Genomic DNA, 27,604 nt, shown 5'->3' with positions numbered 1-27,604 from the left:
ATTACGATGAACGAAGTGCAAGTGTTAGAACTGGTTCTAGACCCAACGTGCAGCTCGAAAGGTACGCAATTAAAAGCTAAACTTACAAAGGTGGCCAGTGATCCTTGTGCTCCCCCTACGCTACAGCTTTTATGCGAGCTGGATGGTACCTGGCAGCATCTCCCTTACATGCAGCTGACAGAAGTTTCATGGGTCTCCTCGCCTTGCAGCCGAAAACCTGATGTCTGTGTGCGGCTTGCAGGCTGCGTGTTTGGGCATTCAACCTGAAGCTGCAGATCTCTTGAACCAAATGCCCTCTTTTATGCAGCAAAGGGTAGGTAGCCGAACCACAAAAGTGCACTGTGTCTAAGATGTCTGCTGCGGGGCACCTCGCCAGCCGGTGTAGTAGAGAGTTTAAATGGTTGTAAAGCTGCCAACACGAGGTATAAGGTGGGATAAGAGAATGATTTGTACCTAGAGTGTGAGATTAATACCCTGCACTTGCATAGCACCTTTCATTTGAGGATCTTGGCACGCTTTATGATCAGTTAATTGCCTCATAACCTCTCTGTGAGGTAAACTATCACTAGTTTACAGTCAAAGAAAACTGATGCATAGAAGAATTGAAGTAACTTCTTTGGGATGCCTGGGTAGTTGGGGGAGAAACGTGTGAAGTTTTTCTCTCGCTAATTCTGGAATGCCGAACATCACAGCGTTTAATTTCCCTAAACAAAAGGCAATAACTTACCCTCGCTTTCTTATTCCTCCAGCGCTTCGGCTGTGTGGGCTCCTTTTCTGTGCTTTTTTCCCCTCTGTGCTCCTTTGAACTGTGGTCTTCCAGGTGGCAACTAAGGGAGCTGCTGGAAAGGGAAACCAAGCGCGCTTTTAGCCCTGAGTTACAAGCACTGCAGCTCACTAAAAAAGTCTTTCTGAGACCCTGAAGAGCGGAGCTTTGGCATGAAACGACTTTGAATCTTTTTGCTTTCTTCCCGTTCTCAGCATACAGGTGGCTCAGAGCCTCCCTGTTTGTTTCCCCTTGTTCTTGCCACTTTGAGAGACGATAAAACAGAAAACAGCAGTGCCTGATTTACCCTGCTCCTTCGCCAGGCTGCGGGCGAGGGTCTGGCGGCTGATGCTGAGGCAGGGCTTTGTCTCTGCTAGACCTTACAGGCATCAAGTCGTGGCAGCGCAATTCATATGAACGCAGCTCTCCGTGCTCCAAAGAAAACAACTTTTGCAGTTAGTTTATTCCTAATTGGCCTTTTCCACCTTAGGAATAAAACAATCGGAGCTATCTTTTTAATTGTTTTAGCCACACTTGTATAAAATTCCTCTTCTATACTGGTTATAAAGACTGGAGTAAGGAGAAGTTACTACGTGCCAGGAAATAATATATGGGGTATTTAGTTGAAGAGGTGTTGGAATATGAAAATTAAATTTGTCTTGTAGGGAAACTGTGCTACAGGCTGCATCCTTTGTAATACGTACGGAGTGCTATCTTTAGAAACGTGACTGAGTATAGTAATGCTTAAGATAGAAGAGCGCCTAAAAATGTTTGGAGCGGTGACAGTTTTTATTTTGGTTCGAAGCACACGTGGATAAAAACTGAGCACTCGCCCCGCTCCCCCCGTGGAACGTGATTTCCTTATTCCGTGTACCAGTTCTTGTTAGTAGTGATTTTCTTCTATTTTTAAGACACGGAGTGAGAGGTGGTGAAAGAAAGCTGGTATGAGCCATGCGCTCAATAAGCAAAACACATATTTTTGACCTTGGCATTGGAGACGAAAAAACAGGACTTTCCCTTAAGATACTGTGGACTTGACAAGACTGATAATTGGTTTTAATCATTCATTTCAGATGCTGTTGCCTCACAAGAGAGAACATTTCTTTTTTGACTACTTAATAAGTAGTAAAGCAGCTCATGTTGCAAGGCAGAATCAGAAGGTCAAGTATTCAATATGGACAAAGTTTTTTTGTGTGACTTACTTGTATTTTTATCCCAAACCTACTGTTTAATTGTTCTGCTTTTCTCATCTGCATCTTGGTTAAGTTATACAGTAACTCCTCCTTGAAATAAGAGCAACTGGAGCTGAACATAATTTAACTATTTTTAGAGATCTTTTCAAAAAGAAAAAATGAGATTTACAGAGCTTGTCTCTGTTACTAGAGACAATTTTAGGAGCTTTTTAGGTGGTACAAGGATGGCTATTGTGATTGGGAAGGTAATATATTGTTTTTGGGGAGTAAACAAAAGCTTTAGAGTTCAAAAAATTAGCTGAGTGGTTTTGTGCTAGATGCATCTGCTGACAAAATTTTTGAAAATGATGCTTTGATACCTGTGATGTACTGCAAACACGTAATATTAACCTGCTCACTCCAGCTTATCGTCCTACCTCCAAGAAGGCTAATTAGGGTCGCATTAGGTGTGTTACACATTTTAGAGGTTTGTACGGGTACGTGTTCAAATTTGCATGAGTGATAACCGAGCAGAATTAATCCCTTGTCTTGTAATTATACCTGCAGACCTTTTGATCATAGCTGTTTTCTTCTAGTGCTTAATAGTGGTATTTCTGCATTCAGGATGTAATTAAAGAGCAGGCGTTATTGGAGTGCCTGTTGGTGTGAAGTTATGGTCTTCATCTGAAGAATAACACCTTTGTTTGTTTGTTTTCTTCTGGGTAGTACAAAATATATGGTATTGTGGGACTTTTATTCATTTATGTGCTCCTTCTGCTTGGGGTTTTTCTCCCCTGTTCATGCATTTTTCACTGCTAAAATGGTACTGATGCATCACCCATTTTCAGTGCTCAGTTAATTTGTCACACAGAAGATAACTGACTCTACTGGCCATAAAATTTGTTTTATTGCCAATACATTTAAACACTTCTGATTAACTTTTATTGGGGTCATTTTATTAAATTTGATGCCTGTGAGTATCATGCTGAGTTAAAGATTGCTACTTCAGATGCCACAAATTTTATTAAATTGTTATCTGAGAGCATGGTGGTTCTTTGTTCCTGGCCTGGACATCGAGTTTATTTGGAATCTGACAAAAGAATATGCTGTTTCCTACTTTTAAATTGGTATCATGCTAAGTAGTAGGACCTCCCAAATGCTTTACACAATTATTTTCAAAAGATACAGGAAAAAAAAAAATAAATGAAGAGCTCACTTGAAAGCTTGGAGGGCTCATTTGAAAAACAGTTTTATTCGCTTTGCCCCTTTTATAAAAGTGTTTACAAAATAATAATGCCCATTAAAATGTAGCTTTTTGTAGGTAGTTTTACTGTTTTTTGCAGAGAAAATCCATCTGACCTAGTTGAAATGCACGTTTGCTGTTTCTCTTCGCAGTGGGCTGGAAATGAAGTTTTCGGTAGTTAATGATTCAGCCCTGGAGGAGCGTGTGCGTGTGGGGGGTGGCTTTTTTCAAACACCGAACCGGCTACTTCTAGTGCAAGTTAATTAGATTTTACCCCTAAGAAGAGTAAAATAGTAGTAGGCTCACAGTGGCTCGATATCGATTTGAAGATTATACGCTATTAATTTAGACTTTAAAAATGCATCAGTACATTTTCATTCTTTAAGAAGCATCTCTGCTAGAAATAGATGTGCGTATTTTTATCGATAACAATTCATTTTGATGCCAGGTAATGGAAGTTATATCACGAAGACTTTAAAGTATGTAGGAATTAATTGGTACCGTAGCAGTCAATGGGTATTACGAAGCCCGTCCTGCTGAGGAATGGATGTGTTCCAAGCTGTTGGAACAGGCCAGATAGGATATTAATTTGAAATAGTAAATGGGCTACTAGGCAGTGTTTACCTACAGTTTATAGAAGGAAAAAGAATGTCGTCAGCTGGCTTTTGGAGAAAATCTTAAGTGGATTAGCCCAGGTACCCAGCAGGAAATAGAAAGACAAAGGAGGACTGGCAGAACATACCAAGAAGCAGCACTTGAGGAAATGCAGATGATGGTTTACTACTTCTATGTTTACTCAGTCAGAGTTGCCCAAGAAAGTAGACAGGCAAAGCTTAAGCAGCAGGGACAATGGAAAGAAATATAGGAATTTAATTGGCAAAGAGAGATCACAGCAATGAGTAGAGGAGAATTTATACGTGGAGAAATAATGTGTTTACTGTGGTGCGAGCTGTAATTTGGGGTTACTGGGAGGGAAATGATTACGGGAAGTGGAATTTATCAGGCAAAGTATTAGGCTTTTGGAGCATGGTCCTTCTGAGCATAGTCTCTCTCTTTGTAAAGATAAAGGCTAAAAATAGGTAAGTTGATTTCCTAGATTGTAAAAAATTGAGGGATTTAATTCGGTGCATAAAAACAACGTTTGAGAAATTTGATGAACTGCATGGGAAGTGATTATTTTACCTCCGCGAGGGACCCTGTGGGCCCTCAAGTTTTTGACGCTGAGGTAAATGTGTAATTCTTTAAAATAACTCCTGCTGCTAACCTAAGTAAAGAGAGAACTTTCGTATAGAAACCTAATACACGTGTTCCTTTAGTCATGCCAACAGCACAGCCGTGATGTTTCATAGAGGCTTGTCTGCGGCTCCCAGTAACACAATTGCCGACCATCTGAGAGCAATGAACGCGTTTCACCATAAACCTGCAATAATCTGCTCTTCGGGAGAGAAGAGGGTAGTAATCCTTTGCCTTGTGTCACCTAATCTGATTTTTAATTCTTCAGTTACATAAACACTACAAAATCAAAATGTGGGCATCTGCTCTGGAACATTTGGTGACTTCTTTTTTTAATAACTTATTTCTATTTTTGGCGTGCATCTTCTGTTAAAGATTTTTTTCAGGTTTTCATAGACTAATCTCCCTTCACATTAAACCATATCTTTCTTTTCGTGTATTACTTTTATAAAAGGGAAGATAATAGCTGTGAAACGCCTCATTTCTTGAGCATTAAGTAGTTTTTCACGTGAAGAACTACATTCCCCCCTCCGTTCTTTCAGAGGAACATGCTTTGCATGATTTTTTTAATTAAAAACATTTTATCATTGTGTGATCCATCATAGAAGACAGTGTGCTTGTACCTTAGGTGTGTTTGTCATGAAATACAAAGGGTTTTGTACTCCGTATAGATGGTAGTGAAGGTGACTTGTCTATGTACTAGGAAAGATGTTTGCCTCTACTCAAGAAAACCAGATTATTTTCTTGAGCAAGAGAGCTGTTTATACAAAATATTGTCACTTCAGGATACATACGAATTTAATGACTAGATGAATCTGTCTGAGGTGCCATCAGATGGTGGTATGTGTTTTTGGCACACCATACTTAGTAGTAGTCTGATGCCTCGGGCCAGATTTTTATTTTAAACAGATAATTTATCTGGAGACTGGGCATGTAAATACTGCTGCCCTTCCCCCAAATCAGCTTGATTTTTAGAAATTTTGTCTGAGATGTTTAACTATGTCACTGTAAAACCCACTGGAGAATGAGACCCGAACACAGGAGGGGACAGCATTGAGTTTTGGTCTGCCCGCTGTTTTTGGTAGGAATATTTGACTTGATATGAAAGTTTACAAGTAAGAAGAAAACAAATTGCTGTATATTACTATACCTGGATGGCCTTCAAGGAAGTTGGAAAAAGAAAGAAAAACAGCTGACCAGCTAATAGATTGTATAATTTGTTATTGGAAAAAAATGAGGCTTAATAGCTGTTAGAAGACAGTAGGCAATCTTACAAGCGGCTAAAGGATAATGGTTTGTAAGTCAATCCAAAATAAATAAAGCTGGTGGTTCTTACTGTGTGAAACTGAAGGGGGACAAAGTGAAATCTTAAATTTTTTAACGTGTTGTTTTTCTAGGTGCAGTTAATTAATGACTCCTAAGTTTGTTTATTTTTTATATAATTTATGTAATTACGACTAATGGGAGGGGAAAAAAAGGATTTTAAGTTATTTTATATAAAATTTCACAAAAGATGAATTAAGTCTGGTAACAGCACTGGTCCTTGCAGTGAGCAGATTGAAGTAGTTTTTTGGGGGGCAGGGAGGGGGGGGGAGAGGAGTGGGCTTTGGGTGCTTCTTTTTAGAATATGGCCCATGCAGTTTTGCAAACTTTACCAGCCTCATATAATTAAGGGACGGGACACTGACAAATTGATTTGACCCTCATCTAGTCACACTAAACATTTATGCTGTGAACTGAAGGATTCCTACATAACATAGGCCGCTTTGTGAGTTCTTTAAATTTACATTAAAGTGATGTGTAGGTTTCCTGGTACCTGTAGTCTTTTGGACATGTGGTAGTTACAGCTGCCATGGAAGTGATGAGCAATTGCAGATAAAGGGAGAAGCTTCCAAAAGAGTAGAAAGGATGGGGTAGTAGCTTGTGAATGTTCTTCCACAATATATTAGAGGCCAAATTTAATCTGTGGAGACAGATCTTCCTAGGGTTGCCCCTCACGTATGAGAGGGTAGCTCAGAGTAGTTCACTGGGTGGCAGGGAAGGTCTCAGCTCTAACTTGGTCCCACACTGAGAACGTGAGCATCTGATCTGACCCTAATAAAGGCATAACGCTGAATGCAATCGAGCAACAAATAGTAAAAATAAATATTTAATGCAGTGCATAACTAGCCAGTTCAATGTTCGCAGCATTGCTGAAGGAAGCGATCGTTTTTCATTCCAAACTTGTAAGGCATTGCACCTTCACAGAAACTTGCAGGCGACGAGAAGGTGAGGTGAGATATCCCTGTATTTCGCTAGACGCAGGAATTATTTCTCAAAGTATAACAAACTTTCAGTGTAACACTTGTGTTAAAATAAGGTACTAGCTTTTAACCAAGTTCTTCCTGTGTTTTAGCTGACACAGTTTGATCATTTTGCAAAAGACCTGGTGAGATCCTTCTTCAAGCACCTTTTAAACTGTAACTACACTTACTGTTCTGGTGAAATGCAGGAGACTGTATCTGTGATTAGGCTTTTCATTACACACTGAAACATACTTTATGTATCAATAAAGGCAGATGTATTCCAAGGTGAGGGGTTTTCATGCAAAGTAGAGCTTGCTTGGATTGCAAAGAAAAGCAGTAGGGCAGATCAGATTGAGGAGGAAGGCCAACTGGGAAGAAAAAGAAAATATGCTTGCTAATTTTTATCAGCTGTGCTATTTTGTGAGGGGATTGAGAGGCTTTGAGAAAAGGAGAAAAACTAATTCAGCCTGTTGGTATAAGGCCTGAGCTGGTGAAGTAGTGTTTGTTCAGTGGGAAGATGCTTGAAGATGTCATATCTCTAGGAAGGTACGGAGCGTTAACCAGTGCTCTGGGAAATCTCATGCTGTTACGATCATATCTGAAACCATCAAACTCAATTTGGCTACTTGATCCTGCATTTGCTGCAAAATTATATATATGCTTCGATCCTTTTAATTTTTTTGCTATTTTACCAGTCTCCCAAGGATAGAAATCTGTAATAACACAAGAAATGCAATTCAGCTGCAGTTTAAGTAGTCATCTTTGTGATTCATCTTGTCTATGTCGGCTTCTGCAGAAGGGGAGGATGTTTTCTTTGATTCCTGTCCTGACTTATTTCATGCAGTTCTTGATTGGTCATAGGGTGAAATACAATGTGCACCATTATTTTCTCTGCCTGATTTGATCCTACTTGGCCTGCCGACAGCACCACAAAACTGTGTTTGGGGGGGAGTGGTTGGATGCACTGGGGGATCAGGAGAAGAGGCAGAATGGCTTAAAGGAAGGTACGTCAATGTTTTGAAGCCCTGAAATTCTCCTTAGCTGCCTAAGTTTTCAGAGCAACTATTTCCTCTTAATTTATATAAAAACACCCAAATCAGAAATGCTACTTCCAAGCTGTAGACCTGGAGAACTAACAAAGTCTTTTAGTGCATGGGTTTCTATTTCAAGTGGTATTGGAGCTGTCCTTTTTCATTAGAGCGCTTTCTGTATTAATACACACTACCCCCGGAATACCTGTTTTAGTTGACAAAGCAATTGCTTACTCTTTACACAGAAGACTTTTCTTTTTATAGAAAAGATTTATTCCTTCAGAATTCTGACACTCCTTTTTAATAATTCGCCGCATAAATCCTGTATCCGTATGTAGGGCACTGAATACAGAATTGTCTTTACATTTTAAACTGTAGTGAATTACAGTTTTAAGTTAACGTCACAGGGCTTTTGTTTTGAGTTTTAGAATCCTTTTTTCAATTTCTCATGTGCAAAACAAATTAAGGCTGTATGTATATATTATCTGATTAATTCTGTAAGTTTTGGATTACTTTAAATAATTATGCTATTTTTTTTGTTGCGACTTCCCCAAATTGGTTATAGTTCTTGTTAAGCTTCATATTACCAGACAAGCAGGTCACTTTATTGCGCTGCCATTTCTGAAGCAAATGACCGTTGTTACAGGGGGAGACTTTTGTAGGTAATGTTTAATTTCGATGTGTTCTTACAGCAGTCTCTCGGCTGTTAGATTTTGTAATTCAAGCATCTGTCATTCAGAGCTCACTCCCTGGCAAAGCAAATCTTAGGTAACAGAGGCGTTTATATTGCGGCCTGGAAGCAGTGGTGTATTGATTAAGTTGGATGGTTTGGAGAATGGTAAATTAACCGTAACATGTAATTTACCCCTTCTTTGTTATTTTAGTAGGACAAGGGGTTTTGTCTGATGTATACCAAAAAAATAAAATCGGGTTGTTTCTGGTTCCAGTGCTTCTTATTCTGGAAGGAGTGATTTGTTGTCTGCAGGTGAACTTCCGCAGGACGTGCAATCTAATCTCCCAGCCGAGGGTGGGAACCCCGCCGTTCCTCTGCGCACTTGGCTGCCTGCTCCTGCCTCCTCCCTTGCGTAGGATCGAGCGATTGCGTGACCACAGACTGACTCAGATGAGTTTGTTGATCCGCTGGAGAAGGAATCCAACAAGTTGATGCAGCTCATGTAGCTGGAGGAAGAGGCGGAATGAGTAGGGACCACCCATTTCAGCAGTAGTTGGTGGTAAATAGGATTGAGCGTAACGTGCAACAATATCAGTTTTGTTCCTGGCTTATTTATTTGTTGTCTGTTAACACAGTGGGGAGTTTATCATAAAATGATTGAGAGATCTGAACGTTACTGGGGTGACTTGTTTTTCTCTTAGCTAAATATCTAGATAATGCATTAACCACTATTGTTCAGAAATAAGCTTGAGCAAAATATCATATCACAGCCAGAGACACATCTGTCAGACCATGCAGAAAACCTGAGCAGTTGTTATGTTTGTCGTTAAGGAGAGAACTAAATTTGAACTCGCTGACAGGTTAGCCAAGTATGGATCTTTAAATGATACTTACCATGAGATTCCTCCAAACTGCTCTACATGGACAAGGCGCTGTAAGCAGATAATGATTTATAGACCCTAGCGTACCAATTTCATAGGGGTGCCTTTGTCAGAATAACATTTTTCTCATTTGTACTGTTTTTTTAACAGCTGATCTTAGTTACAAAAAGCTTTTGCATCACTCTTGTCTTCAAAGTGTTTCAAAGATACATTGCAAGGTAGACTATTTGCAACAGTTATTTGGAACAGAAGTTGAATCTTGCTTTTCTTTTTTTTTAAAGCCAAATAAACTCAAGCTGCCCTCCTCCTGCCCCCCGGCTTGCTTTGTCAGAGGTGGTCCCTTTCTTTATCCATTCTTCCCCTGGAACCTTTCAGCACATTTCTGCAGGGTGTCAAGGAGCAGGACACGAGCCTAATATCAACACCTAATAATTTTGTGTGCTTGGTATCACAGCTCTATTTCTGCATGATAGATTCTTGGTATCGTGCGTGATTTATGTCATGACACTACTGGCTTATCCACATATCTTCCATGGCCAGTTCTTAATCTCTGTTTTCCCTAGTTGATCACGTTACATTCATCTGTTCCTTGTTTTTGTCTCCTGTCTTGCATTAAGTACATGTAAAATTTCTCGATTAGTATAATGCAGGCTGTTATGCAAAGGTAAGTAGGAGAGGAGGGCCTTGTATGGAGAGAGCTCACTGCAACAATTTGTGTTAACGTGTGGTCTGTTCAGTGGAAAAGTTTTGGTGTTCCTGTGATGGCATTAAACATTTTAATCACGTTCATTTCTACTATGAAACTTTTATCCAGGAAAAATAAGTTTGGGTCTGGATACTGTTTCTTCATCGTCTAAGTTGGACTAACAAAATGCCCACTAGAGTATTTATTCTTCTGATTTTTGTCCCAGGCTTGATGTTAGAATTGTTTAGTGACCAAGCTCTGTTTCCACTGTCAGTAATGTTCCTACCATTTATAACACTGTGTAAAATCCAGTCTCTCTTTCATCAGTACTAATGGAAGTGAATGATAGTATGAGGTGATGGAAACATTTTATTTCCTAAACACTTCTCAGTTTGCCGTTGATTTCGGTTACTCCGGAGGACTGATCTTTCACAGCTGTTGCAAAATGTAAGTGGGTTTTTTCCCTGCTGTGCAGATATCTGCCTTTTTCTAAACTCTCCGTGGCACAAAAGGGTCTTTTTAAAATGTCACAAATACAAAGCAATTTATGTTGGCATTAAATGTAAACATTTTGCTGTGGTTGTTTATGGAAGAAATTGAAAGTTTAGGAGTGAATGGGTAAAAAAAGATAAATATTGAGCAACCTTCTTATAGAAACAAGAATGCGAGTTACACATAGTTTATTTCTTAGGAAATATCTTACATTCAGTTTTATCAGATACTGTTTGAAAATCCTTGGGGCTTTGGTTTTATATAATTACAGTAGTGCCTTTTATTGTGTACTCCTGCTTTTTGAAAGTAAATTTTGTCAAATGTAGTGGCGTATGGAAGAACTATCTGTTGAATGCTTGCTTGTGGTCTAAGGCTAGTGAAAAGTAGAGAAAACGACATTTGCACCTAGATAAAATTACATATATAAATAAATACAAATACGCTTAGATAGCCGCATACGAGTAAAAACTGGCTAAAACTGCCTGTGATATCAAGTGTTGGGGTAGGTTTTAAGTGAGAACTTTACTTGTAGGAATTATTTTCCGCTGAGGGTTAGCGCTGGACATTAATGCATACATATGGAAGCACAATGTTGATTCAGATGGAAGAGGAAATATCAATTTAGATTGAGGAATGTGTTCCTTATAATCCTCCCTGTTCTCAGTTATTCTTATAGAGCTTTGCATAGAGCTTGTAGCTATGGTGCGGGAATACTAACTTCAGTAGCAGATGTGAGCCTGAAGCTTATTACATGTTTCACCAGATGTTTCATTTATCTTTAGGGCAACCTTCTGGTTTGTTTTTTATATCAAACACTGTGAGAAATCAAAATTCTGAATGTATTTTAAACATGTTATGGGCATTGGAGATAAAGGAACCCTTTTATAACCTAAAGAAGCATTATGATGTTTCATATTTAATATATTTTTCTTTTAAACCATATTTCAATAAGGTACTTTATAAGTTCATGTATTGATCCAATTTTCTTTACACTAAGCTTGCTTGTAAAGAAAATGTAGTCGTAAACTGAGCGGGTTTTGTTTGTGAATGCTTATTGTCTACTTTTATATTTCTATATTAATAGCTCGTTCTAATATTTCAAATATTTGTTGTTAAAATTTGTCTACAGTTTAAAATCTTCAGGTTGAAGAAAGCTCAGCGTTTTCAGTAATAACTTTGAATTTCAAGAAGAGGCACCATAGAGAAGGGCGATTCAGTTGGTGGTTGTGGAGGGAAACTTGTCTTTGGGACATTTCTGTGTCTTTGCACAATGGCCACAGTCTCAGTGCAGAATAAGAGGTCAGAAATTCAGCTTCAGTGTTCCTGTGCCTGCTCACGTACTTAAACCACGTGCCATCCTTGCCCTGAGTTACAAGGTTGTCCTAAAGCTGCCGTCTGTTTGGTGTCTCTTAATGAAACACTTGAACCGCAAGGCAGGAGTAGTAGGGTAGAACAAAAGCAAATTTTGGAAAGTCTTACTGGTGAAAATTGTAGGGGACAGCGAGCCTATAAAAATCAAGCACATTTAGGAGCTTTGCTCATCAGGTACTTTCTCTGCCTTCTCTCTTTACTTTCATTGCTGTTTTAGATCCCTGTAAAAGAAATACCCCACTTACAAACTTAATGAAAAAGCAGAATGAATTATTAGTCAACTTCAACTGAAAAGTAAGTAGGAACCAAGTAAATAATCTGAATTTCTGAATATTATACATGATCTGGAGAAAAATAGTAATAAAATGTTGTCAGTTTGTGAAATCAAACATAAGTGTAATTCTTCTCTTGAAATGCACCACTGGAAAACAGCAGATCTTTTTTGCTCTCGTCCTTGAAATGAGAAGTACAAGACAGTCATTTCTATAACACTTTGGATCAAGAGTTTGTGAACTCCAGTGTAACGTGGAGCAGATCTTAACAAAGACTGCTCCATGCCTGTGATCCCTTGTTTGTGGGTCCCTCGTTTGTGACCGTGCAAATGTCTCTCTCCTTTGGGACTTAATTACAAAACCTCTCCGTAACCACTGCAATTGCTCACCTAGAAAAGTAATATTGGGAGAGTAATTAATATATTTATAGCTGTCTTTTAAAACAACAGCTGGCAATCGGAGGCAGTGCGGTGCGATCAGCAGTTGATCCCAACATAGAATTCAGATGTCTGCTGGAAAAGCTTCTTGGTGTATATTGAAATCTGGGGTGGTTCCTCTGTTCCTCCTCACGCTTCCAAAGTAACCCCTAGGGACGTGAGCCAGGAGGATAGACTTTTGTTGCTGTGTGAACGTGTGGGGCTAAGGAGAACCAAAGTGAACAGACTTGGCTTGGCTCCTGGTTTAAAAGAAGGTGGTGGAACAGGTAAATGTTTGGTTTGAAAATCTCACTGAGGGTTGTCCATTGAGGAAACGAAACCATTTACTGTTGCTGAGAGACTCATAGAAGCCTGAATTTGTGAAGCTGCTGTGGATTCAGCTCTCCCACACCTGAGTTTCTGATGTTTTTCTGTCAGTTGGCTGAATGTTTCTAACCCGCAAGGCCCTGGTGGCATCTTCACGTGGGGCCTTCTCATCCACCCTCCGAAAGGGTGGGATGTGGTTTCCCCGACCCCTCCACCCTACATGTGAAAGCTCAAGGAGGATTATTTGTCAGAAGAGTGTCTTAGACTCTTAAACCAAACAGTAACTGGAAAATATGACTTATCAGGCAGGAAAAAAAATCCCTCTTCCTCATGCCAGCGACCGGTGTGATGTAGATGGTGTTTTATGGCGAGTGACTCTGTGTCTCTGTGTATGCACCAGTGCTCTCAACAAGCAGAGCTGTGGCTCACTGTCTTCCTACAGAAAGAAGGACTCTTTTTGGCAGTCCCCTTGGGTATATTCTTATGATAAAATACGGAGGAGGTGTTAGAAACACAAATTGCAGTTTTTGAGTAGGTGTTTGGAGACTGAGAGCGATATAAACATCGCCTTCCTCTGAGGCAAAGAAAACTTCTGATGAAGTTTGCATATTTCCTGCTAGCACTGGGTATTATGATTGTGATACATAAAAATAAACCAAATCGGGAATTTTAAAATAATTATTTCAATTAAACAGAAGTTGAGCTTATTTTTACTGAGTTATCACCTTTCCAGATCCTTCAGTTAGCACTGTTCACCTCATAAAACTTCTTTATTCTGAGCTGCTTTCTGATATGTGTATATATCTGTGACACATGTAAATGTTCATTTTTCAGTGAATTACTTCAGAAAATAGCTTTCTTTGTAATATTTTGCGGAGAAAGGGTATTCAGCAGTTTAGATTTTAGACTGACTATAATATTTTTCAAGGGAATTTACTGACTTTGCTGTTGATGGCTGCAACAGTCTTCCTCAAGTTTCTTGATTTAAATGCAATTTTAGCCAGCGGAGCTCACGGTCAGTGTATTGAGATGCTTTTTAATTTGTTATAGCATATTTCTTTCTGCCGTTTTTCCCTGTCTGTTGAACAAAATGAATTCTCTAGGCCTTTCTTTTCAAGTTCACTTGACATTGCAGTTCACTGTTATTCAGTCCTTGGCTTTGTTTCCCTTCTGTCCTCTGACAGTTCTGTATTTTCGTGTTTGCCTACCATATTGAACTGCAGTTGCAAATCTAAGCACAGTTTGTGAAAAAAATATTTTTAGACTGTCTTAGCCATGTTAATTTTTTGAAACCATTTCTGTTGCATTTTTGACATTCATTGAGAGTGAATAAAATAAATATAGTATGTGGCTGTTAACCAAAGATTTTGTACCTATTGTAACAAGTGTCTTGTTTGCATTTGAAAAAGTATTTAGGCTGAATCCTTTGAGAATTATATAGTGCTCTGCATAATTGCTTTTAACGTTTTCAATAACTAACAAAAAGATGAATGCAGAATGAAAATAACTGCTTTTGAAACAGAAAAAGTCTCCTTTGATGAAATTTCACACTACGGTTGTTTGTTTCTAAAAGCCTGTATTTTACTCAAACACAACTTGGATCACCATAATTTTTCTCTAGTGCGTAGCAGAACTTTTGTGAACTTGGTCCCTTTTAAAAACATCAAACAATGATATTTTGTGACTTGGATTAGTGTTTGGTGTTTTTCACGTTTTCCTTCTCCCTCTTAACAAGGTTCTAACTTACTAAGCCATCTTTCCAGTCACAGATCCACTGAACAGCTGGGGTTGGAAGGGATGTCCAGAGGTCTTTGGTCCCATCGCCCTGCTCAAAATACGGTCACCTAGGGCAGGCTGCTCAGGGTTTTGTCCACTCAGGTTTTGATTATCTCTGAGAATGGAGACTCCACATCTTCTTGGAGCAGTCTGTTCCACAATTCACTCATCCTAACAACAGGAAGAGTGACTTTTGTTTAAGTTGAATTTCCTGTGCCCTTTACCGCTGATCCTAATGGTGGGCACCACTGAGAAGTCTTCTTTTTCCCCCTTCTTTATCTCCTCACCCCTTTCCTGCTTAAGTACTTAGACTGATAAGATCCCCCTGGGACTTTTCCAGGCCGAACAGTCCCAGCTCTCTCAGCCTTTCCTCCAGTCCATTAATCACCTTCATGCCCTTTTTTTTGGACTCTCTCCAATATGTCCATCTCTCTCTTGCACTGAGGAGCCCAGCACTAGGCACAGCACTCCAGGGGTGGCCTCACCAAGCTGAGCAGAGGGGAAGGATCACCTCTCTTGCCCTGCTTGTGATGCCCGATGCAGCCTAGGAGACTGTTGGCCGTCTTTGCTGCAGGGGCACGCTGCTGGCCCAGGTCCCACAGGGACTTTTCTGCAGAGCTGCTGTCTAGCTGGTCAACCCCAACACGTGTTGGTGCCTGGGATTATTCCTCCCCACGTGCACGTCTGGTGCTGCTTGTTACAGCCCCTCTGCCTTTTACCTCGGGTCTGTTTGGGCTGTATTAATCTTGATGAACTTTTAAAAAATCCAGGTATTCTCTAGTTATGAAGGCATTTTGGCAGCCTGTGAAAGCAGAGGAACCACCAGGTGATGCAGTGATTCATTTTTTCCTCTAACTGGGGTGTTGCGCTCTTTGGCTGCTGTCAGAGTAAATGGTGAATGCTGTCTCGAGCTTAAAGTCTTCAGAGGAGAAGCACAAATGGAAGGTATTGATTTGTCCAGTGTCTGTCAGCTGAGCAAGTAATGGAACAGCAGCCTCTTGCCTCCAGCTCCAAAGTTTCACCATGCTTTCTCTTACTCATTAGAGAACTGATAGTTGTGGATCCATCCTTGTACTTCCCAACTTGTTTCCCATGTACAAAACCTACTTTAAGTTTATAACTTCCTCCTTGGCACAGAGTACGTCTTCTGCCTGTTTAAACAGGGTGTGAGTTTAGTTCTTGGCTACTTTAAAAGAACAAGCCACACTTAGATATAAAAGTTGCAAGCGTTATGTTGCTGAAATATTAGCTTTGGCTTGCAGAATTGTGCTGTATGATGTTACATACCCTAGAAAGGGGAGAAATTCACCCTAGCTTTGTCTTACAGCTCAGTCTAAAAGCCAAGAGCTTTATTTTCTAAATTTACGATTCTTAAGCTTTTGAGGGTCTGAGTTTTGTTTAAATTATTTGGTAATCTTTGCATTTGATTATAGTGTGTGATCTCAAGTTGTCAGATGCCAAAGGCTGCTTGTGAGAAGACGTGACTGTCTCTCACCTCAAATATCTAGCCACTCCTGTTTTTATTGTTCCTCTTGCTGTGCTATGGAAAAGACTTTTTGAAGCTTGTCTGCGTTGTCTGTAACATCGTGAATTCATTGTTTGAGGACACACTGAAGAATTTGCACTAAAAATAGGGTATTACTGGTGGTAGCCTGGGCTTTAGGACTAAGGAACGCCAATATTAGTGCCTCTCAGTAGGTACCTTGCAGTGTTAAAGCTTCTCAATACACCAATACCATGCAGTGACGTGGAGTTTTCTTGTAGTATTGAGTTGCCTTAGTCTAAATGTCCTAGCTGTCAGTTCATGATCCGAGCAATGCTGTGAAATTGTAAGTTTTTCTGTTTTTGTTCTTGTTTGCTTTTGGTAGAGATAAACATTGTAACGCTGCAAATGATCACTTGCAGTGAGGTCTCTGTCTTGTTTGTTACTGGGCAGTGCCCTTTTTATTACTTACTGTTGAACTTAAGTGTAGTAGTAATAGACATATTCTTACGGTTTACTTCAAGGTATAAGGTATTTGCTGAATTACTTGCTTTACAACACCATTTTTCCACACTTACGAAAATATGACCATGTGCGTTAACATTTGCTATGGTATTCATCTTGTTTCTTGGTTTAATGCTCGTCAAAACAGTATTTTGGTATATTCGCTCTCTCCTTCCTTCCTTCATCATCTCTCTCTTGTGTGTGTCCACGTGTATATGCACACACAAGTGAAAACAAGGAAGCAGTAAGTGATAAGAAATCTGATTTCCTTGGGAAGAAAACTTGACCTGTAACAGTTAACAACTCGGGTTGTCCAAGACAAGGTTGGAAGTCTGGTACAGAAATAGTTCAGGGATTTGGAGAGTGTTAATGCATCGACACAGTTGGGCTGGATCTGTCGTGGCTGGTTGAAATATCATTTAGTTATACCAGGTTTTACTTTCTCCACATCTGTGTGGAAAGCCTCTGAAGACTCAACAATGCTTATTTAAGTACTTCAGTGATTTTTGCATGTTAAAACGAGGACTGGCTCTTCCTTTTTTTTTTCCCTCCCAAGTGTGGCATTCTAAAATGTGTTTCTCTGCCCCAATTAAGGAGAGAGCATTCTCGTCGAAAGGCAGCAGGGGCTGGAAAAAAATGGTTTCCACGGTTCTCGTGTCGTAATGGTGTAGTTCTCCAGTGCTGCCAAGCCTTTCAAAACTTTACCTGCTGGCTTTCCTTGGCATCCACGTTGTAAGTAGAAATCTGTACTGTTATGCCTCAAAGCTTACACTTTAAAAATGTTAAGTAACTTAATGACGATTCACTAATTAAATGTTGCACGATGTTGTGGCAACAGTGATGTAAGGAAACAGTACAGTGACGTAGCAGTGATGTTCTCCTTGAACATCTCTGCGTCGGAATTGGCATAAGGTCAAGGTTTCACCTAATGAAGCAGAAAACATTTCTTCAGTTGATCAGCTCCAAAATTCTGTAACACGTTGTTTTTCTTTATCCCATCAGTGCTAAACAATGATGTTAGAAGTGTGTTAAAAATAAATAAATGTGGATGCCATCATTCTGTATGACAGCTTTCTGGTAAGAATATCCTATTTTCTCATCACCGTAGCCTCTTGCTTCCTGCTAGCATCCATGGTCACTAAATGGTATTTTGCATCTCCAGTTCACTGCTGATGCTTTTGCCCATCATGTCAATATTTGCGTAATATTATTTGGCTTTGGGAATTGGAGGAGGCTGGTTTCCACAGGCAGGAAGGGATTGCCTCTATTGGAGCTTGATTTCACCTGCTGTTCCTTGGTGCAGCCAGCAGCTTCCAAAATGGTTGTGCCATGGCCATTGGCAGGCAGGACTTGATTGAAAAAAAAGAAAAAGCACAGGTTTTCATGAGATGTGAAAGTGTCTTCTTGTCCAGCTGCAATTATCTAGAAGACTTCCAGGCAAATTCCTTCATAATTTTGGGACCACTGTCCACTACCTACTTGTCCTCCAAAGTATTTTATTTTTTAGCCTCCCTAGATGTTAATCAGGGTCTTCCACTGTTCAGCCCACCTACAAACAGTTCCCTTGGTAGTGTTTCACAAACTAAAATCTTATCTTAAGAGAATTGCAAAGAGCTCATGATAACCAACATGCTACAATAAAGTACCAACGTAATGTATATTCCCTGCGAATATTTTATTTTATATATTTAAAAAAAAAAGGCAATTATTTCTTATTCTCAGTTCTGTCTCTCATTAGGCATCAGCTAAGTACGGATCCACAGCCTCCACATGTGCAATGCAAGTCTTTCATTTCATCTATAGAAATAGTTAGCTGGAGGGGTTGGTTAGTTATCCTTTCAGAAACCTACATGTTAAGATATTTTTGTGTTAGCATTATGATAGTAAAAGTCAGCATTTTTTCCCCTTTGATTTAAAGAGTTGTCCAGCGATAATAAGTGATGTAGGTGAATGTATCCATCTCCTGGGTAGTTGTTGGGTCTGTAGTCTGAGAGCTGAACCAGCCCCTCTCAGACCTTTCTGTGTACAAAGTAAATAATAATAAAGGTTCTTATTGTGGCAGGAATGGCAGGCAAGAGGACTTGATTAATTTTTATCTGAAAGTCAGTGCTTGACAAAGTGAGGGGCTGACCACACGTCTCATAGTGGAGAGGTGGTTGTGCATCTTTTTTGGATTCAGGACGACTTGTACCTTCTGTAGATGGTAGTTGTGTTGCGTGTGGTTTGAGGGCTTGGCTGGTAGATCCAAACTAAGGTACCCTTGGCTGGTGCTTTTGTGGCTCTTAATCATCTGAATGGGCTGTCTTGGTCTTTCTATGCATGGTGGACAGCCGAATGGCTACATGCTGTATGGGATGTGTTACCAGGGTGTCAGGTGTTTTAAGAGGTATGTTGGAATGTCCTTGTGACTCTGTTCATCGAGGTATTGTACAGGGCTCCTAACTATTGATTTAAAAGAAAGAAACACTGTATTATCAGCAAGGAACAGCAAGTGGACCATATAAAACTAGGAGGCTTTGTAAAACTATTGTGAATTTTGCCGGGAATTTGTGTGGGGACCCTCCATCCATCCTGATAGGAGCAGTACCTGGTTATTATTTCTGGTCTTCTGGCACGTGGTGGGATCCTGCTCTGTGCGAATGGGCCCCAGTGGAAGATGCTCTAAGCCTGAGGCTGAAGACGTGCTTGTCTCTTTTTTTTTTTTTCCTCCCAAATGCACTTAACACATTTGAAAGCTAGATACTTGTGTAATTTTGATTCAAAAGGCATGCTTAAGGGGGTATCAACCACATTCTTCCTATGCTTTGCCAAAAATTAGAACTTTTCTTGACTGATTCTGCTGCCAAATGTTTCAACAGTGTTATCCCTGCATTATGGGCTGATGGAGGTCACAGAAAACAAATAGCTTGTGTAATTTCCAACTGAAGAAATAGTCTGTAGCAATGTTTTTCTTTTTAATAAATCCTGTTTTACGGTAAGAACGACCCATGAAAATTGTTGTGTGAGTGGGGTGTCTGCCCAGTGCCTGGACCACATTTTGTGAGCTTGAAACGTGAGAACAGTGCAAGAGATTCTTCAAAACTAGATGTGCGGATGCTTAATACCCAGCCGGCCGAAAACCCCTTGCTTCACTGTACCGGGTAAGATGAGATGGGTGATCTGGCTGTTGAAGATGCCCCTATTTCCCGCATCCCCCAGCTTTTTGCAATGCAAGCACATAATGGTACAATTTTCACGAAGTAGCAAGTTTTACAAAAACAGAAAATCTTTCTGTTTTTCAAGGGGAGGTGGGGAGGTTTAAAAGGCTGAAAACCTCTCATGTGAAGTCACCTTCAATTTTCTTCACTTACTGAGAAGGTACTAACGAAATGAGACAGTCCTTCTTGTGATGTATACTGCATGACACCACAGATTTTTAAAATGCAGCGGATTGCTGAGTAGTTTCCATTACACTGTCTGTCCTGATTTTGCTTTCAAACTGTCAAATGTGAAAATCTGTGTTAAATTAAAAAAAAAAAAAAGTTAGTTATCGTGTAATTCATTAGTCTTAAAACATTTCAATTTTTTTCCCAGATAATTTAATAAGATCTTAGAACAGTTTTGTGATAGAAAATTTCATAAAAATACATTGGATTGTATCCGTTAATCTTTTTGGTATTTGGAAAAGGGGTTAGATTCTCACCACACTTTCTTGTTTTATTGTGTGCGTAATTGCTTTGTAACTTGTAGCACTGAGGTAGGTATGTTGATAATATTTTGTAAAGAGCGAGCTCTTTTGACTGTTAACGTAGCCTTGCGTGAGTAAACAAGCAAAAATCAATGGCCAGTAGAGAAACTAAAGAAGTTTCTTTGGAATTTGGCCTCTTAACCACGCTGTTCTTAAAATTTATTTTGTAAAGGAGGTGCTCAGTCAAATAAGTTACTGTACCAAACAGTTGAGCTTGGGTTTTGACCATACTGGCTCCCTTTCATGCCTTTAATCTTACTTTGAATTTTAGCACCTAGAATCATATTCACTAGACTGAAATTGTATAAGTAAAGGCTTCAAGGTGCTGAAGTTGATGGGAATGCTTTCCTAATAGAAAACATTTGATGCTTTCCCTAGGAATTTGATTTTTATTAGGAAATCAGATTGCATCTTCTTGCTCTTTTACAAGGAAAGCAACAATTAGGTTGGCCAGATGGCAGTTTTTAGTAGTATAATTTACTGCTATTGTGACAATGTAGTGCTGATTGAAACTTTTTTTATTGATTTCAATATTGGACTAGATGCATCTCCAGCCAACAGCCAAAAATAGTAGTGTAGTAAGCCAAATGGAAATTTTAGATACCAAAAATGTTTACCTGCCTTATAGGAGGAAATTGAGGATTAAGTGATGAGTGTTTCTACAGTATGTGAAGATGTAGCTCTCTATATAAATGTCAAGAAAACTACTCCAGATATATGGTGGAAAACATTCACAGTGTGTTCCATTTGTCTTATGACAATTCCTTCTTAAAGATCATTGTTAACAAAGTAGTGACGTTTGTATTGCTTGACTTCAACTTTAACTTCAAAATGTTAGTTTAGAATGGATTTCCGCATTAAAAAATGTTTTTTAGAAGACTCAAGTGTTTTAGTATTTCTGGAAGTTATTCTTATGCTTTTATCCTTTGGAATACTGTTGCAAACTTCAAAAGGCAATTTTGGAAGTCATCTTGATGGTCCTGCCCATCTCTTCTAGGCTATTCTTGAGGTTCAGGTGTGTTTGTTTAGAAACAGCACAGGTTTCCTTTACCTTGAGTTGTGTAGGGAGTTGTGCAGTCAGTAAGATTTAGTTAGCTTTTCCAACGGCTTATCTGAGCATTCACTTACGTTTTAATAAAATTACACGATTGATTGGTTTGATTGCCTCCTTACTCGGTGGTTATGCGCTTAGAGTGAAGCCCCAAGCTCGCTGTCAGTGAGCACTGGGCGAGTGCCAGCACATGTGCAGGAAGTGGTGTGCTTCCATTTGCTGCTTTACGTTGTCCTGTCACGCACATCCCCATGTTCCCCATTCCCTTGTTTTACTCCTTTCCTCTGGAAACTTGTCCGTATCCTTCTTCATTCCCACCACTGGCAGCTGCCCCTTCCTGCCTTGCTTCCTCTGGTAGGAAGCGCGACCTTGTGCTGGGCCACGTCTCGGAGCAGCCTCTGTCGAGCACCGAGCTAGTGGTTGGGCGATCACTGCCTCTCTTGGTGTGGTCCCGAGCTCCAGGACAGCCGCCCCTGCACGTGCAGTTACTGCCAAGCCTCCTATCATCAATTCTGGTGGAGAGTGTGTGTGGGCAACTGCTGTCTGCATCGGTAATAAACAGCGGTCCAGAAGCAGGTGCTTACATCGGGGGGACTGTCTCCCCTTAGAAGCACTCCAGACACGTTTTATTTTCATGCTCCTGTTCCTTGTTGCCATTCACCTACAGGTTAAGATACCTCCTTTAGCTGTCATACACTTTTTCTGCACAGCTCTCATTTGACATCGCTCAGTGCTGTGGTAAAACTAAGGTTGAATTGTGATCGGCATTAAAAATGAATGAGCTTGTTGAGCCTGCACAATTAATAGTTAATTTAGTTTTCCCTCTTTTGTTCCTCTCCCCTTCTTTCTCGTAAAATGAAGGTCTTCGGGCTTAAAAAGTGTTGAGAAACTAGCAAATGATCATGTACTCATAGAAGACAGCTGGGATTGCTCTTCATACAGCAGCAGCATCAATGTCATAAATGGAGGTGATTGCTCCAGATTTGTTTCAATTTATCCCATAGTCTCTATTAAAATAGAAGAAAAAAAGAAACTAAAACATTCGTGCTTTTCCAAGGGCATGCAGTTTTTTCACCAGAATTCCTAACTTATTAAAATGTAACAATTCCTTAAGAAAAATTTAATTCACTTTGGACAAATTTATTCTGCCCTTCTTTCTTTAATCCCTGAATGTAGCAAATGAAGTGGAGTTGAATCAAGTCTTTTGACTCACTTCTGTTTTTGTGGTCTTGTGATTGACTATGACTCTTGGACTTTTGCCTATTTTCAGGTGATTTTTTTCCCATCCAGCTATTCACAGGCCCTGGTCTGCTTAGCTTCCAAGTCTAGAGGAGATCAGGTGCTTTCAGCCTGCTATAGCAAAAATGCATAAAATAGAGTACTGTTTTGTAACCGACTTGATATTTCAGAGGAGGAAATGAATATTATAGAGGAAGGCAATATTTACTTTTAATTTTTTTTTCTCCCTGAATAGGTGAATTGTTGAGTTACTAAGCTTGTGCATTTGTCTTGGGAGAAAGTTGGGGGTTGGATATAGATAAAAATCTGCAAATACATGCATACATGTGTGTTGTAGTCTTAAGCTTAAGAAATATGTTTCAGTGGTATCTAAAGGCTTTTTCAGGTGAAATATTGCCATCGCTGGAATTAACCGTTTTCTTGTTTTCTTATTTCTCTTTGCCAACCCCTCCTATTTTTTATTTTTTCACCAGAATAAGTTGGCTGTTGTGATGCTTATATTCGTATTTTCACAATTTGAGTTGCTATCGATAGAGGCAGTCCATGTGATTCTTAGTTTTTTTGGACAATTAATTGAGATTGTATGTGTGGAGGGAAATGAATTAATCTGTTGTCTCCATAATTCTCTGCGCTTAATTAAATTAAATAAATCAATTTTCCTTCTTTTCAAATGCATACGCTAGTTCCTTGAACTAGCATCTGCTAACTTGTTTTAGTCATTGAAGATACTGTCTGAAGCATACATGTGGTTTGGCAGAGCTTAATATGCATAGAAAAAACAGAATTTTTTGTGCTGCTAAAAAGTACCATGGAGTGTATAGCACTTGTTTAGAATGCTCGCTACCACATGGTAGCACTTCAAAAGAGACAAATTATTGCCTGAAAAATACTCGCCATGTTAGAAGCGGTGCTACAAAAGGGATATTTTGGCTGGTTTTCAGTATAGCTTGACCAGAATAACCAAAATTGGCCATGCCCGTGTTGGTTAAATTCAGAGAAGTGTTGGTGCAGAAGCTGGTTACTGTGTCTTTTGAGAGACTTCAGTGTATCTGTCTTTTGAGTGCCCAAGGTTCTGCGAGGAAATAGTATTCATCCTCAGGTAGTCAGGGCAGTCTTTGAGGGGGCCCTTGGGGGTGAAAGGTGTGGGAAAGGTCTCAAAATTGTTCTTGAAATCACTTGAAATCACTTGACGTGCCCTCGTGAAGACATATGTAACTTTTGCTGCTTGAATTTCTAGCTGAAGCACCAATTTGCTGAATATGAGTCAAGACAGGCGCCAAAAGTGTGAAATCCAGCCTGGAGGTTATGGTAACAGTAGAGGTTTTTAGTTTCTTTCGTAATGCCACGGGTGTTCAGTGGGTGCTGCAGAGAGCTGGATGAGCAGCAATGCCAAACCAGTCCGCAGCCCATGGTACTGGTATGAAGTTCTCTTCTGGGGAGACATCTTGGTTGCCACCTTTCAAACCAGACTTCTTAAGATGTAACAACTTAAAATAGGTTTTGGAAATTGAGGTCCTACACGTCTAAGGTGCCGTCAGATGCGTTGGTCAGATCTGCACATCTAGTTTTTACCAGCTGGAAATGCATCTCGTTGATAGTAACAATACCTATTTCAGAACTGAATTTTGGCAACCTGTACATCGCTATGTGACTTCCTAAGATATGGATTTTAATAATTCGTTTATAAAGAAATTAAAATAATACAATTTTAGAGTGTTGAATAAACTTGCATCATGTGTCAGGCTGCTACAAGAACGCTTGTTTTGGAAGAGTTTTAGAAATAAGCTGTTACTTCAAGCAGGATGTGAATTTGCCAATTGTTTGTGAACTCCAATGCCTTAATTTGTTTGTATTTTGAAATCACCACATCGACTGGTTTTTTTTTTTCAGTATCTCAGTTGATTTGGCCTATTCTGAACTTAGGTTTTCAAACAGTGAAATTATTGACTGAGGATGTTTTAAGGTGTTTAAGCAATATGGCTGAGTTGTCCCCAGTGTTAAATGGGTCACCACATCACTGATGAACACATCAGTGTTCAGTTCTTGGCCTCGTCTCTGTTCTATTATATAAATTTGGGTATGTTATTTTCTTATTGTTAACATAGGGGATATACCTCTTCTATGTTAAAACCTAGGTAGTTTCTAATGTTGCCAGAATTTTTTGGAAAAGGAGAAAGTGTTGATGTTATTTTAATATTTTCTTTAATCTTGTACAACAGGTTTGTTAAAACTTAGTATAAATCAGGGAAAAAAAATACCCACTAAACTACTTCAATAGTCTCTTCTGTTTCTGTGTTCAGTTAAGGGATTTCGTTAGTACAAATTCACACAAGTAGCAGTCAGATTCAAGTAAAGCACCTATTCTGTACAGTTTTGTGCTTTCTTTTCCAGCTGTAGATAAATTATAATAATGCTTACTAGCTGCATTGATTTTTCTCCTTCCCTTCTGCCTACCTGTTAAATTTGTTTGCAAATATGCAAAAAAAAAAGAAGGCAATTTTAGAGGAAGAATACTTTTTTGCTATCATTAAAAAAAAACAAAACAAAACAAAAAAAAACAATTCTGTTGAAAAAAACCCACCCTTGCAGGTGCTCAGGAGATGGACGTGGGGTCCTGTATTACGGTATTCCTGTTCTCAATGCGGGAAGCACAGAAAAGTGCAAACGTGCCTGATAGCTTGCCTCATCAGAACAGATAGTTTCCTTAAAATACAGGTTTCACTGTTTAAACGAAAACAGTCTTCTAGTCTGATTGACTATTCCCCAGCCCTTTTCCGTGCTCACGTAAGTTCTGGGTGTTCTCAGTCTTGGTGGCACCTTTGCAGCGTGGCTAAGGAAGGAGGAGGGTACCCACGTTTCCAAATCCTGGGCTTTGAACCAGTGAACTCCTTGGTGAAGTGCCTGACTTTCTCCAGTTCTAGCAGAATGGGGACCACATAGGAAAAAAGCTCTTGCCTAAGCTGGGCTTAACTTGTAGGTAGAAAGATGATGTTTTGTAGATTGGGCAAAAAATGTAAAGAGAAGGTGGCGATGATAACAACAAAAGCAACTTGGGGGCTGTTACCCATTTGTGCAAGTTGGCAGCTTGTTGGAGCTATCTAGCAGCTAATACGTGTTATAAAATATATATGTTTGGTTAAAAGAGTTTCCATTTCTCTCTGGTGGGGACTGCATCATGTTTTAATTTCTGCAGTTGTTTTCCCAAGGCAGAGATGTTAGCTATTGATGCTTTATTGGTTCTTTGAGATTTTTCCGCTATTGCCTTCATTATCATCTAACTGCTAACAGTCTTCGGAGGAGGAATTGCTGACTTGAATCTGGATGGTTTTCAGCGAGTCCTTTTTCTTCTACGTGATATCTCAAACTTATGTTCAGTCACACGCTGCTGGTTATACTGCGTTTAGAAAAGAAGCTGTCCTGGAAGTTAATTACAGGTTACCTCTCAGTGAATGCTTTTAAGAGTGTGATATGCCTCATTCAGGTTTTTAAAGTTTTGGATGTTTTCTTAGGGTGTTCCCTGTCTTCAGCATCTCCTTAAGATCTCTTAAGGGAGAAATTATCTGAATGGGTCGACCATATGATTTCACAGGAATCTGTAGGTAAAATATCTTTTTTCCATCACCGTGTGGCTACCTGTACTTAGTGTCCTCAATTGCAAGAGAATCTCCACTGCCAGGAGCAGTATAACTCAGCTGTCTAAAAATCCACACTTAATTTAATTCTCAAAAAAGGTTTTCTCTCTCCCAACTGCTTTTGAAAATCCATACCTATTTTTTTTTCCTTTTCATGATTTCATCTAGCTGGAAAGCATTTAACCATAATTTCATGTCTTAGCATGTCCTAGCAAGTAATGTCAAAAGCAAGTCTTACTTGCTTTTTACACAGATGAAACTTTAAAAAACATTTTTTAACCAAAGAAGCCTATTCTATCTGAATTTTCCACATTTATTAAATATATCGTGCTTTTTCTATTCAAAGTCATGGTTCCTGCAGTAATCTTATAGTTCTGGGCAAAGTTTGTGTTTAATAAGTTTTATTTTTAAAAGGGAGAGACTTAATACCCCCACCCCTGATGCACACGCAAAAGAGGAAACAATAAAACGTAAATTTAAGGACTGGGATGCTCTGACAAGCTGGATCTTGGTTTTGCTTTTGTGAGAAAAGTGGGAAATGTCTTGAGGTACTACCTGCTGAAGCAGCACAGGCTGCTGAGTAAGGAGGATTCGTGGAAGTGGCTAGTATTTCTGGAAGCTGTGCGATGAAAGGGGGATTAAAATGTATTTTATTTCAGTCTGGCAAGGGGGAAGGTTTTCATACTGACATTAGAATAGCTGTTTTCATCAGTTCAGACTACTTAGCTGTCTGTCCAGGGGAGTGTAGTGGCATCCTTACATCTGCCTTGGTTTGGTGACAGCCAAGAGGTGCAGGCCATTTCCCTGCATGCAGCACGTGGGGTTTCAGACTGTAGCCTGGATGGGTTTGTGTGTTAGTTTGGGATGCTAGATTATCGTTGGTGTCCTGGGTGAAACACAAATTGTAAGTCATGTATGCTAAAAGATTATGAAATAGAATGCAAGCACCAACATATGCTGATGGAAAAAGTCTGGAAGTGATCATGTAAATGTATGTAGATTACTTTAAAAATACAATTAACAAGATATGGAGATGTAAAAGGGCTAGCAGGCTGCAGAATTTAGTTTGTATTCTCTATGATAGTTTGGAAAATGTTTGTCCATTCTTGAAAAATCTCTTTATATCTTTAAAGAATATAATTGTTTTTTCTGCTGGTTATGATATGAAGTGGGGTCTGAACACTTAGCACGTTCTGTCCTCTAATTAAGTTGTTGCTCTCTTTTATAATGAATATCATATTTTCATCTGTGCAAGGAGAAGCCATGGGAAAAAAATAACAAAAATAAATGCACGGGATCGAGTTGGTTTTATATTTGTGAATTTGCAGCTGCAGACAAAACTTGAGGA

At 39.5% G+C, this 27,604-nt stretch overlaps 1 protein-coding gene across 1 annotated transcript in view; it reads left to right on the top strand.

The window, feature by feature from the left end:
- Nucleotides 1–27,604, top strand: part of EIF3H (eukaryotic translation initiation factor 3 subunit H) — an 85,493-nt gene that overhangs the window by 40,063 nt on the left and 17,826 nt on the right. The window lies entirely within an intron of this gene.

This window comes from Anser cygnoides, chromosome 2, assembly GCF_040182565.1.
Source record: "Anser cygnoides isolate HZ-2024a breed goose chromosome 2, Taihu_goose_T2T_genome, whole genome shotgun sequence".
NCBI lineage: Eukaryota > Metazoa > Chordata > Aves > Anseriformes > Anatidae > Anser > Anser cygnoides.
The sequence above is the reverse complement of the archived record's forward strand: the minus strand, read 5'-3'. Positions and strand labels throughout refer to the sequence as shown.